General features: G+C 35.0%; 1 long non-coding RNA gene across 1 annotated transcript in view; it reads left to right on the top strand.

Annotated features, from left to right (window-relative positions):
• LOC125272731 overlaps positions 1-10,139 on the top strand; it is a 78,841-nt gene extending 68,702 nt beyond the window's left edge. Inside the window, exons 4-5 of the long non-coding RNA XR_007185911.1 lie at positions 4,935-4,997; positions 8,529-10,139. This is a non-coding gene — a long non-coding RNA (uncharacterized LOC125272731). The remainder of the gene's footprint in view (positions 1-4,934; positions 4,998-8,528) is intronic.
• The last annotated feature ends 2,045 nt before the right edge of the window (positions 10,140-12,184 follow it).

Here is a 12,184-nt window from a genome sequence, read left to right as displayed (position 1 = left end):
ATTAAAAAATATCCTTGCTCCAGCAACCTTTATATTGATGTTGAATGGGGGGCCACTTTTTGAAGCCAAAAAAATACATCCATCCGTAATAAAAGTAATCCATATGGCTCCAGAGGGTTAATAAAGGCCTTCTGAAGTGAAACGATGGGTTTTTGTGAGAAGAATATCCATATTTAAATTTTTTTTAACTATAATAACTAGCTTTCGGCAGATGGCCGTACGCATCGATTTGCGACGGAAGAGCAAGAGAGCAAAACAAAACACCGGTCATGAATTAGAAGTCTAAAGCAAGAAATTTTAAAGAGAAATGTCGGAGGATTTCGACATAAGAGAAGAGGAGCTTGAGTTTGTTGCCCAGCCCTATTTGTTTAGATCGAGAGGCGTCTCAGCTTACGAAACTCCTACATCCTACGTCATACGTTGCGTCAGGGGGTTACTCATTAACCGCAAGTTAAAGAAGAAAATCTTCCCTAGTGAAAAAATTATCTCTCAGAGTCCCTCTTTTTGTAATTTTCGAGACTTACTGCAACAATTAGTCAATTGTTGACTTACAGTAAAGTAAATTGAATAATTTGGTCTTGGGAGAATTTGAGAAACCTCTGTGTTCATATTGACATCTCTGATTTTTGATTGTAGACTTTGGTATCTTGGCAATTCTGAGCATAAATATTTTTAGACAATGTCAAGAACAACTTAGTTATATTTTTTCCCACACAAGAGTTAAACTACTATAGAAGCTTGTTTCCGCCACTAAATAAAAAATAAAAAAGGTAATTGTGACTTTTTATCTCACAATTCTGACTTTTCTCACAATTGGGAGTTATAAACTCGCAATAGTCAGAATTGCGCGATATAAAAGTCGTAATTGCGAGTTATAATGTCAGAATTGCAAAATGGCTAGTAATTCTGAAAAAAAGTCTTTTTTTCCTCAGAATTGGACTTTATATCTTGCAATTCTGACTTTATAACTCACAATTGCGAGTTTATATATTGCAATTCTGACTTTATTTCCCGCAATTCTGACTATTTTTCGACTTTTTTTTCTTCAATTAATTTTTTCAGTAATTTTCATTTTTGGGTGAACTCTTTAAATCAAGGCCAATGATATTACTGAATCTGCTTATCTCATTTGAGCATACGTTATTTCAAACATATTTTGTTCATTGTCACGAAATCAAAATTGACCCCTTTTATTTCCTTAATGCATGCTACTGGTCTTATTGTGAAATCATCCATCCATTTCGTATTATTTTTTTGTAAGACTTTATATTACAGTGTCCTTGTTACACGATACATTTACTACAGTAATAACAGTAAATTATGCATAATTACATGCAACTAACCTAAACCATTCTCTCGCCATATAGTAAGTACATGTTGTTAATTAAAATTACTTAATGTGTAATTACACTGTAACAAGGACACCTTGTAATACAGTGTAACCATTATTTTGATAACACTTTATTTCGATGGTCCCCCAACAGACATTCTACTGACTATAAGTAACTTTGCAACTACATGTCAGCTTATTCTACTACCCTAACCTAACCTAGTCTCACGTATCCAGACCTGCAGACTGACGGCAGAAGGTCTGGACTCTATCGCAGCTTTCATTGGCCAAGGACCACCCAAAAGAATGTTTAACTGGAATGTAACGCAACCAATCACAGTTTTTGTTCTGTGTCATGTTTAGGGGCATGAAAATGTAAAGTTGATGTCCCTATAATAACAGACCGACTTGCATCTAATAAATTATTTATTCAAGAACATTGTGCAAGTTTACTGCAACAACAGTGTCACAAACTTCACATACTTATGAAAATCCAGCATTTACATAAGCAGAAGCTTAACCGAACCTAAATAACGCACAAGAAACCTTTTCCGGAAGCTCAAACATTCTGCGTAACACACAAGAATGAACCTTATGGGTGCATTTGAGCTTACGGAAGAGGTTTGTTCTTTTGCATTATTCAGGTTCGGTTGAGCTTCTGCCTATGTTCGCTGATCAATGTTTACATGCGAGTAAAAGCCTAAATTAAATCTGTTCATCATAAAAAGTGATCGAATCTCTTTAGAAAAGTTGGACTAAACCGTTCCAAAAGCAGTCTATGGAAGGAAATCTGACAGCATTCTGTCATCAAAAGATCTTAATTTGTGTTCCAAAGATGAACAAAAGTCTTACGGGTTTGGAACGACATGAGGGTGAGTAATTAATGACAGAATTTTCATTTGAACCCTCTAAGTTAACCACATTCTGCCTCCATTGCAGTATGCGATGCTCATTTTTCACAACATAATCAACAACCAATGGATTAAATCAAGTCCCATCCTATGTTGTTTTTTTTTTTGTGGTTTTTTTCTTGTTCGGTGGTGGTTTCATAATCTCGGTTGCAGCTTCCGTTTCATGCTGACTTTAGGTTTGAGTTACTAACTCTGATTAATTCATCTGAAGGTCTGGTGAATCATTTTCAGCCACCAGCTGTTTGCAGAGAATTCATGGTCCAAAGCAGTACGTGTCTCTAAAGAAATGTAGGTAGGTACTACTTTTTCCTGTTCCCACAAAAAGCCTGTAGTATCATGTACCCTTCAGTGGTGTACAAAATATTTCTTCGGTCTCTTCAGCAGACCACCTTCTGCACCACCTGACAGATTTAAAGTGTGAGAACAGAGAGATGGCCTTACAAAAAATACTTTAGGATTATCATAGTATAGTCATGGTACTGTATCAGATGTAGTCAGATGGTAATACCATTGTACTTTGATATTTCTACCATGTTGCTGAATGATTACCATATTCATATGCTCTTTCATGTATAGAACTCAAAGGTACTTCAAAAAATACCATGGTATATTACCAAGGAATATGTCTTATGGTATATATCAAATAAAACATCATAATAACTATGGTACCATGTCATAATACCATATTAATCACATATATGTATGTATCACACATACATATATGTGGAGCAAAGAAAGAAATATACTCTATACTTAAACTTTGCGATATTAAGCAGCTTTTCTTTGAAGCTTTTATTCTTTTCTACCTGTCTTCAAGTGTTTTTATGAAAGTCTTGAAAGGAAAAGTGTGTTTACACCAGGAAAAGAGAGGGGGAACGTGTATGTGGTGTGTGTGTTCATATCACTGACAGCCGAGCGAGGTTATGAAAACAGTCATTCTTCCCGTCATCGCTTCATAGCCGGTGATTTAGCGGTGAGCCGCCCCGGTGCAGCAGTAAAACGGCAGGCAGAGATTTACAGTGCACTCTGGGATATCACTCAGCCCAGGGGCCACCTTGCCACATCGTCCCAGCTCACCTGCTACTGTGTTTTACCAGCCAAGCCTGAACACCCCCTACACCCCCCCAGACCCCCCAGACCTCACACACCCCAAACCCACTGGACCTCATTCAGAGAGTTAAGCTTCTGATTGATCAATACAAACACCAATCAGACCCGACTAATAATAACTTATTGGGAAATGAACTGTTGAAATGTTTAAAAATCAAATACAAATGTCATTTTATATATATATTTATATTTTATAGTTTAATTTTAGATTTGTGTTTATTTTGAGTTTTTTTTTTTGTGGTGCTTTAAGTGTTAAAATGGAATTAAATTCAAAGGAATATATATATATATATATATATATATATATATATATATATATATATATATATATATATATATATATATATATATATATATATATTTTTTTTTTTTTTTTTTTTTTTTTTTTTTTTTTTTTCCTTTGAATTTAATTCCATTTTAACACTTAAAGTACCACAAAATAAACACAAATCTAAAATTAAACTGAATAATATATATTAAAGGGTTAGTTCACTTAAAAATGAAAATTCTGTCATTAATTGCTCTCCCTCATGTTGTTCCACACCCGTAAGACCTTCATTCATCTTCAGAACACAAATCAAGATATTTTTGATAAAATCCGATGGCTCAGTGAGGCCTGCATTGCCAGCAAGATCATTAACACTTTCAGATGCCCAGAAAGCTACTAAAGACATATTTAAAACAGTTCATGTGACTACAGTGGTTCAACCTTAATGTTATAAAGTGACAAGAATACCTTTTGTGCGCCAAAAAAATAAATAAATAAATAACGAGTTTATTCAACAATATCTGTGATGGGTGATTTCAAAACCTACTTCATGAAGCTTCGAAGCTTTATGAATCTTTTGTTTTGAACTATTGAAACTACATGAACTACATTGAAATTTGAAACACTTATGATGTAACAAAGCCTTGTTTACTGAAATCACGTGACTTTGACGCTCCGAACCACTGATTCGAAACAAAAGATTCATAAAGCTTCGAAGCTTCATGAAGCAGTGTTTTGAAATCGCCCTTCAATAGATATAGTTGAATAAAGTCGTTTTGTTTTTTTGGTACACAAAAAGTATTCTCATTGCTTCATAACTTTATGGTTGAACCACTGTAGTCACATGAACTGCGATCAGTGGTCTTCTCATGGCATGCTCCCATTTTCAAACTTACTTGACCTGAATTTTTGCAGTTTATAATATTTTAATATAATATATATATCACGTTTTGAACCCATTTTAGGGTTAATTCTGCTTCCTTAAATTCACATTCTATTTACTTGCATGTAGACATGAGTGGGAGTGGGTCGAGTTATGCGATGAAAAAACAATTTAAGTATGTTTTTATACACTTTATAGAAACCCAATCACATCAAAACTAGTCAAACAGATATAGCTATATAGAACTGGGCATCTGTAATCTAATTTACACAACAAAATTGCAGCTTTTGTACAAACTACAAGATCAGCTTTTCAATATGTGATTTTCAGTTGTAATGAGGTTATTGTGTTCCATATGAATGTTATCATTGATATTTGAACAATGCCTAATCAACATGATTTATCTCTTGAAAACGACCAATTTCATTTCAGATTGTTTCATCTGTCAAATTGTAATATGGACATTCCCATTCACTGCTGTCGTGAACTGCTTATGTAAGTTGCGTACCGTGACTAAAGAATCACTGCAAATGTGTCATGCATAACAAATATCTTTCCTCGTGATCTTTTTTATATCTGCTATTTCTATGCTAACAATAATTGATTATGTCATGCCTCAATGCATTGTCTGTCACATTTTCTTCAGGGGCAGCGTAATTGGTTTGCCATGCTATCTCCTCATGAGCTGAATGCTTACTAGATGACATTAGTCTACTGGTGTTACTCTATCCACTGGTATCTCTGAATGTATTCTTTTTAGATGGCAGCTGCTATTTTATGTGTTCCATGACAGGGTCCCATAAAGATAACAGCATGCATGAAACAAAATTGATCTATATATTTGTAGAGCCACAGTAAAACTTCGGAAATTCTGCTGTATATGAAAACTTTATTAACTTATTATAGATATTTGAGTATGATTATATTATCCTGTGATTCACGTTTATTGATTTGGAGGACACTTTTATCCAAAGCGTGAGGTTTTGTATGCACTTACCATAATTTATACATTTATACAATTTAGGTTTTGTAAGGACAAACAGAATAGGTGCACAAAATGTCTGAAATATTAAAAAACAGATATTAATAGCGTTTATAAAATTTGTTTTGTTATGCAGAGTTTTGAGAGTAATAAGCCTATTTACGTTCTGGAGTATCAAAATGTAATGAGTCATAACATACATGCACTCTTAAAAAAAATCCATTTTATTGGAATGGTGCAAAACTTGGTAAAGGTTTTGGCACTTGCTATGTGAACACACAAAACAAAAATCATGGAAATGATTTGAAAAGGTTAAATGGTCCTGAAAAAAGTCACACTTGTATTGTTTGTGGTCAAAAATTACTGCATTGGACATGAATGGGAGGCGAATTTCATCTGTTAGAAACTTTGGTACTGCACATAAACAAATTATTATTGAAAGCTAATTTTTTGAGATATCAATTTAAAATTTGGAACACAGCTTGTTCAGATTTATGACTTTGATTTTCTCACAGTTTTAGCGTAAAATGTGTTTTGGAAAATATATATTTCATATAAAAATTGAAAAAAAAAAAAATTCATAACAATAAATGTAACATTTTATAACTTTTTCAAGTTCACTTTTTAAAACTTATATCACTTCAGCAATAATATGCCAAGTGTTGTCTTTAAAAAGAGACCAAACTTAAAGGGATAGTTCACCCAAAAATGAAATTTCTGTCATCATTTACTCACCCTCATGTAGTTCCAAACCTGTATAAATTTCTTTGTTCTGCAGAACACAGGAAGATATTTGGAAGCAGAACAAAGACATTTTATACAAGTTTGAAACTTGAGGGTGAGTAAATGATGACAGAACTTTAATTTGTGGGTGAATTATCCCTTTCAGTCTGTGCTCCAAAGCATTCAAGATTTATGACAGTTTAAGTTGGAAATTTCATTTTCAGCTCTACAGTGGTGGTCAAAATTATTGGCACCCTTGGTAAATATGATCAAATATGACTGTAAAAATAAATCTGCATTGTTTATCCTTTTGATCATTATGAAATAAATGTTTTTCTCCAAAACACGTTGGCCACAATTATTGGCACCCCTAGAATTTTCTCGGAATATATTCCCATTCATATTTACTTTTTTTGGCACACCAGGGTGATCATGATTATTGTCCAGCCATGGCTTCCTTTCCATTCATCACAATGAGTAAAACCAAAGAATATAGTTCTGATGTGCAGCAAAAGATTGCTGAGCTTCACAAAGTAGAAAGTGGCTGTAAGAAAATAGTTGAAAATCCCCATTTCCACTATCAGGGCAATAATTAAGAAGTTCCAATCAACTAAAGATGTTACAAATCTGTCTGGACGAGGATATGTGTCTGTATCGTCCTAATTCGTGGTGAGGAGGAAAGTTTGAGCGGCAAAAGACTCTCCAAGAATCACAGCTGGAGAATTGCAGAGATTAGTTGAGTCTTGAGACTCAGAAAGCCTAAAAAAATGATCAAACGGCAACTACATCCCCACAAGTTCTTCGGGAGGCTTTCAAGAAAAATCCTCCAGCATATTCAGTCGTCAGACAAGACTGGAACTTCAAACGGGACTGGCTTTTATGGTCAGATCAAATTAAAAAAAGAGCTTTTTGGCAGCAAACCCACCAGATGGGTTTGGTGCACACATGGATAAAAAGTACCCATGCCCATGGTTAAATATACTGCTGGATCTTTAATGTTGTGGGCCTATTTTTCTGCTGGAGGTCCTGGACATCTTGTTCAGATACATGGAATCATGGATTCTATCAAATACCAACAGATAAAAAATCAAAACCTGAACGCTTCTGCTAGAAATCCAATAATGGGCCATGGTTGGATCTTCCATCAGGATAATGATCCAAAACAAACATCAAAACCAACACAAAAATGTGTCACTGAGCACAAAATGAAGCTTCTGCCATGGCCATCCTAGTCCCCTGACCTGAACCCTAAAGAAATGAGTGGAGTGAACTGAAGAGAAGAAGCACCAACATGGAGCTGGGAATCTGAAGGATCTGGAGAGATTCTGCATGAAGGAATGGTCTCTGATCTCTTGTCAGGTGTTCTCCAAACTCATCAGGCATTATAGGAGAAGACTCAGAGCTGTTATCTTGGGAAAAGGAGGTTGCAAAAAGTATTGAATAAAAGAATGCCAATAACATCCCACATTCAATTCTTTTCCTTCAATGAAAGGTTAGTTTTTTGCTAATTTTATTAATAGAAGATCAAAAGGATAAACAATGCAGATTTATTTTTACAGCCATCTTTGATCATATTTACCAAGGGTGCCAATAATTATGACCACAACTGTATGTTCAAAAAGTGAATAAATGGATTATAACTACTGCATAAATATAATGTAGTAGCCTACCATAAAATCCCCTAAAAAAAAAAAAAATATTAAACAAACACAAACAGCACCAGAAAAAATAAAAGGTACTACGGTACTTTAAAGAACCTTTGATGTTCATGGAACCTTTCAAATGCACAAAGTTTTTTATATTGGAAAAGGGTTCTTTGGGGAACCAAAAACGGTTCTAAGCCTAAGGCATTTCTGTATAAAAAAAAAAAAAAAAAAAAAAACTTTTTGGAACCTTTATATTTAAGTGTGTGATGTGAGTCAAAATCAAACATAAAAATAAGAAATATGTTTAGTGTTGAAATCCTATTAATCTCATTAGTCCTCTGTTTAATTTGTGATTCTAAAGACAATGGTGGTTTTCCATGCTGTCCTGCTCTGACTGGTTAATGTTGTTTTGTTGTTGTTGTTGTCGTTCATGTGACTAATGGAGAGAGCATGTGTTTACTTTCCTCACCATGTGTTTACCTCAAACTACAGGGCCTGTCGTAAATGTCGGCATGATCCCTGGCTGTGTGTGTGTGTGTGTGTGTGTGTGTGTGTGTGTGTGTGTGTGTGTGTGTGTGTGTGTGTGTGTGTGTGTGTGTAAAAGTGATCCTCACCAGGAGGGTGTGAACAGGAGTGGAGACATAACCCTTGATACCACCTGTTTCCTGTTTTCAGGTGATCAGTGCTAGATTTGTTGGACAGGGCCGAAGATCAATTGGTCACAGAAACCCCCATCTTCACCCAGTGTAGAGCGTGGGAAAGCCTGATTGGGTGTGTGTGCGTGTAACGTTTCTTGTCTAGATGTGAAAACAGATGAAATACATATAGAATTAACAGCCATTCTGCCAACTGAATTGATAAGTGACTTTGTACATTGTTTGGGGTCTGTTTGTACCCCAATAGTTTGCATACAAGTATGTATGTAGTATGTAATTGTATGCTATACTGTATATAATATATACTGTAATAATAAAGGCCCATTGAATGAAATATATATATATTTAATTATTAAATATTTATATAAAATTAAATTAAATATATATACACAACAAACGTTCTTGTCCCCTTTGATCTATGTTTGTGTGTAGTTCTATATTTGTCTAAACCTATAATAAACTGTGATATGATGTATTTTCTTTGTGCTTTTCACAGGTCAAGAATTCCTTGTCTTGTCCTTGACACTTTTTTTTTTTTATCTTTCTTCATTATATCTCTATTAATGTGACCTGTTGCTACAAACCACATTTTTCTGATAAAATAACCAATTTATTCTCTTTATAGCTTTGCAAAGAGACAATTATGTTGTAAAATTTGGGATGTGTGCTCCTCATTCAAAGATGTTGTACCAATATGAAGATGTTAATGGAAGTATGATGTCATGCATTTTAACCTGTAGAACATGCCCAGACCTGTTCATTTTGTCTTTTCTTCTCCCATAATTACCTTTGCTTCAACTCAATTTCAAGCTGAACACTCAATTTACTGAAGCCAAATTCATTAATTTTGAAGAATACATGCAGCACTTCAAGAATCATTTAATAATTTCAATATGTTAGTTTTGATTATATTGAAAATGTTCAAAGGCTCGTAAATTGGACAGAATGGTGGATGGACAGACAGACGGACGGACGGATCGATCAATGGACAGATAAGTGGATGGATGAACCCCATTGGCAGTACTATGGTACAGAGATGCTAATACCACGGTGCTTTGGTATATACTGTGAATGGCTACCATATTTACATACCAATGTCTTCTAAGGAATATCGAGGATTGTATGTCCAAAAAAAGCTGGTATTCCATGGTATAGGTACAAAATGCATGACTTAAGAGAGATTATATTTGAGTACTACACTCACACAGGTTGAGAAGCAGAAAAAAATATTGAGAATAAGATCTTTAATAAATTAAATTACTCAAAAGACTATATGTCAGTTTGGCAGCTGAGATTTAGTCAAAGTAGAGTGAATTGTCAGTATTTTGAGATGAATTTCTCATATTCCAGACCAAACACACACACACACACACACACACACTCAGCAGGGTGATCGTTTCTCCTGGGTCAGGAGGTACATGGGAATTATCACTTTTGGAGACTCTCACCTGTTTTCTTTGTGACCATACAAATCTCTGTGTCCCACGTCCAGCATGTGAAACTGCTGTGTATGCGTGGACTCAAACATATGTCTTTCAGATGGTGTCTGTCACTGTGATTTAATGTTCTGGAGTGTGTGAATCCACATAAATATATCAATATATCAGATTGCATTTGATATTGGAATTTTATTTGCTGTTGGGCAGTTCAGTGTCATGTTTATAAAGGTCATCAAATTCCTTCTAATGTCTTAAATGGTAAAATACAATTCAAACCTTATAGGACTACATTACTTTAGTCAGCACTGAAATTTAAATGTTCAACTTCAGATTTAAATCAATTCAAATTCTGCCATAATTTACTTGATGCTTCATACTTCATTTACTTGTTTTATTCTATTTTCTGTGGAACACAATTTTTTTTTTCAGAAATAATGGATTCAGAAATCAGGCATTATTAAAGAGAATGCAGTGAATTACATAAGCGTTAGAAAGTCAACATACAATTAGGTTGGCAGTGGGTTCACAACATGCTCTCTCACCTCGCACCTATTCCTAACATACTGTGATGCAACAGATGGGAAGTTATCACTAGAGAGCATTAATTTCTTTTGCATTATCCTCAATAATTATGTGTGACAAAGACAACAGCGCAAACCCATTCAGCAACTACATACAGAGAAGCTACAAATGAGCTCAGTATAGGATTACTTTATATCTGAAGGGGTTTCTCTGCCTCATCTGTACAATGAATTTTTGTTTGAGCATTTTTCCCTGTCGAATCACTTTATTTGTTATGAAATTAGGCCCTCTGTATGGGCTGCCTTAAAGGGGATATATGTAAGAATTTTCATGAATAAATTGGTTTTTATTACCAATGTGTGAACAACTTTTAACAAAACCTAAAAAACGAGACTTCCTAGATGAAAGCTATGAAAGCATGTAGACAGATTTTTATATGATGGACTCAGGACGTTTTTGCCGGGAAAATCAAAAGGATGTGACGTTTACACAAGAGCCTCTCTTCTGATACATGAAACGAATGTAATGCCGAGAGAGCTATTCTGTACTGTAATGTCAATGTATCATGCAAAGACAAACTCTATATAGTCTAAAATATACTTTATAATCAAACTATCATAATTTTATTTTAATTACCTCATCTGTCGACATGATGAATTGCAGAGCTTGTGCAAACATCCACATAGCAGTGATCATATGCTTGCTTCCTCACCTCTGTTATTTTTGTGTTTATTTGTGTTATTGAGAGGAAAGCGTGCAGGACATATTCACATATTCATCTAACCATCGCTCACAGCAGCGTGGACGGCGTCTGGATGTTACGTTAATAGTCACTGCAAAGGTATTTCCAACTTTTTACTTGTAGCAAAAAAAAAAAAAAAAAAGACAATAGAAAAATTTGCAGTGAGTAGACTATCGTTATGTGTGCACATGCAATAAGTTGCTGGCTGCAGTTCACTTAACGGCCACCAATGTCGCTAGTAACAAGTGTTTCTGAATTCTACATATAGACCCTTCAAGTAATTATTCTTTTTAATTGAGGGTTTCCTTCTTGAATGTTTATTGCTCTTTATTTATTTTAAAAATGATTTGGGAATTTGGATCTTGTGTGCTGACAATGGCCTGGTATTATCACTTATTGAATAATATTTTAGCTTCAGAACGAGAAACTAATGTTGTTCATAAATAGGGGTGGGACAAAATATCGATATGGCGATATATCGTCATCCTTCTCTGTGCGATACGAGAATCGAATCGCTGCGCCAAATATCGATATTTTAATTAAAAAAAATAAAGCGCTATATATAGATTTCTTTGCTCAAAGCGTCCTACTTCAAGGCGGTGCTCGACACATGAATGAGGGAAACGTGAACTTAAGTTAACTAGCCTAAGAAAAAGAGGTTATTAACAGGATGGCGGACAGCAGTGTGAGTAAAATAGATGCCCCAGCCACGTTTAAGTTCAAAGTCTTGACGCACTTTTATACCATTGATGTGACAGTCGTAGACATCTTTGACGTTCTTCACCGAGCGCTTAGATATACACGGGAGCATTTGAAAGCATATATTAGGGATCCTCTGATAGACGCCTGCTTTCGAACGCTCCGTGTATATCTAAGCGCTTGAAGAACGTCAAAGGGTCTGTTTGCACCTGGTGACTTCATGCATTTTCTCTGATCGGATAGCTATCCGATCGTGAAAAGACCAGGTCTAAA

The sequence above is a fragment of the Megalobrama amblycephala genome, linkage group LG7 (assembly GCF_018812025.1).
Source record: "Megalobrama amblycephala isolate DHTTF-2021 linkage group LG7, ASM1881202v1, whole genome shotgun sequence".
In the NCBI taxonomy this organism is placed as follows: domain Eukaryota; kingdom Metazoa; phylum Chordata; class Actinopteri; order Cypriniformes; family Xenocyprididae; genus Megalobrama; species Megalobrama amblycephala.
This window is presented reverse-complemented; position numbering and strand designations above follow the sequence as displayed.